This window comes from Mus pahari, unplaced genomic scaffold (assembly GCF_900095145.1).
Source record: "Mus pahari unplaced genomic scaffold, PAHARI_EIJ_v1.1 scaffold_13845_1, whole genome shotgun sequence".
Classification (NCBI taxonomy): domain Eukaryota; kingdom Metazoa; phylum Chordata; class Mammalia; order Rodentia; family Muridae; genus Mus; species Mus pahari.
Genome location: NW_018393381.1, coordinates 1 through 2,373, shown reverse-complemented (window position 1 = coordinate 2,373; position 2,373 = coordinate 1). Strand labels below are relative to the sequence as shown.

General features: G+C 51.7%; 1 pseudogene; it reads right to left on the bottom strand.

Moving 5' to 3' along the window:
• The window catches only part of LOC110315508, a 4,266-nt pseudogene extending 2,183 nt beyond the window's left edge, over nt 1-2,083 (bottom strand).
• Nucleotides 2,084-2,373: the final 290 nt, after the last annotated feature.

Sequence of the window (2,373 nt, the reverse complement as noted above, 5' to 3'; positions counted from 1 at the left end):
AAGAGGTGAACTTAATAAGTTTGGTTTAGGCACTTGATATACGAGGTGTACCGCATGGTATAGAGCCCCATGATGTGATACCTTGGAGAACACCATCACAGATCAGTGGGCCTCCTGAGTCTCCCTGAAGGAAGGACAGGGACAGGTATAAGGAAGGACCTGGCAGTTGGATTCTACTTGACAACCTGGAACTGATTCCCAAGTACTCTAATAGGCAGCTCTATCCAATAGGTGAGGGAATCCATCTTTGCGATCCCAGAACTTTCCAGGATATTGTGATGTGGTGAGGGACTCACAGGACAGTCCCCTCAGACCAGTCACAGAGGAGCAATAGTACCAGCTACAGGATCCTCCCCTCCTGGGGCACATTCCTTCCATAGGGAAGGATGCTAAGAGACTGCCTAGTCACGGTGTTGAATTGGAAACCAAGGACCTCACTTCCCTCTTTCAGCCCTTCACCTCACTGCAGGGAGGGGCTGTCTCACCTTGCAAGTGCCTTTGCCTCCATCCATCTCTCCTGCACATAGCATGACATCTGTCACTTTCTCTATGTGGGCTTTGGCACAGTCCTCATTAAGCAGGAGCTTGAGATTCACACATCGGAGATCATCTGGCTTTTGGAGTGTGGATCGGGGCAAAGAGGGCCCAGTCCAATTTTCACTGCCCCTCCCCAACATCCAGCTGTGTTGCTTGGACCAGCCTCACACTTGATGGGTGTAATACTGCCCCAGCCTGAGGCAAAGCATGTGCTCCCCAGCTTGGGTGCCACTGTGGGTAGATCGATGGACTTCACAATATCTGTGATGTCAGCAGGCTTGCTGAGGTGGAGCAGCAGCAGATCATCGCTGAAGTCATCCCCAGGATGTAGTTTTTGCTGTACCAGGAGGCTCATGTTGAAGCCAGGGTGAGGGACGCTTTTGCTGACCAATCGGTGCTGAGCAGAAGGTTCATCCTGGGATAGCTTGTTTTTGCCCAGCCAAACCTCAAACTGGATGGGGGCAGGGAAGTAGATGGAACAAGTGAGAGGAGGCAATGGGAAGATGGGGTAGAGTAAATAGGAAGGGGTAGGGGAGGACGAAAGGGATGAAGGCAGAGAGAGTCAGGGACAGAAACACACAGACAGAAAGACACACACACAGAAACAGAAACAGAAAAACAAACAGAGAGACAGAAAGGCACATACATACATGCATGCACAAACACATACATACATACATACATACATACATATAGAGTCAGAGAGACAGAAAGAGACAGAGACAGGAACAGAAGACAAGGGAAGAGGGCTCAGGGAGGAGCAGCAGGCCTGAGAGCTGCTCAGGCGCAGCTAGGACAGGGCTGAACTTCCCCAGCAGGTAAGGCCTGGCCTGCAGCCCAAGGTCTGAGCTCTCCCCTCCCTCCCCAGCATGCAGCTCTCTCTGCACTCAGTTACCTCACCCAGCTCCAGCTCTGACCAGCCCTTCTCTGTGTGTCCTCATGGTGGACAGAAGGTCCTAAAGGCTGAGCTGCTCTGAGGAGAGTGAGGACTTCTCTCACAGCCTACCCGCATGGACAGCACTTTCTATCCTCAAGGGCCCTTTAGGCCTGGTCCCCACTATGTGCAGTAGTGATTAAATACAACACATGAGACCCAGACCCAGACAAATGTTGTCAGAGTCCCAAGGGGGAGACACACAGTGACAGATGGTCACGAAGACACTCAGATCTGAATACAGAGACAGACAGACAGACAGACAGACAGACAGACAGACAAGCAAGAAACAGTACTCTGAACCCAAGTCTGCATGGAGGGGCAAAGAGAGACCCAGGAGGTCATGGATAGACTTTCAGCCAGTCCCACCCCCTGTCCTTCAGTACCCCAGCCTGTCCTGGAGTCATGTTCTCTGTCTGCCACCTGGCTTTCTTGTCTCCACCCTTACTCACTCAACATAGCAGTGGGCAGCAGTGAGAACCCAATTGGGGTTCAACAGGACTCCCCCGCATATATACTGATTGTAGCGGTACACAGCCACATGCCAGGGTTGGGAATTCTTCTCACAGTTAAATCCTCCAACCACCCGAGACTGGACAGGAGGTGCAGCATCTGCAGTAGGGGCAGTGGGGGAGAGAAGAGTTGGTACATGGAGGGAGGTGTACTGTTGGGGGACACAACTAAGCAGGACTGGGATCAGGGGACATGGACAGGGGATCTGGAAAGTGACCCAATATGGCTGGTCTTGGATAGGGAGATCTATGCTGTGGGGACCTAAAGAACTCTAGAATCAGGAATCTGGCAAAGTGCCACTTTATAGTTTTGGACTAAGGAACAGATGGGAAATGAGAGAGTGAGAGAGAGCTAACGAGAGAGAGAGAGAGAGAGAGAGAGAGAGAGAG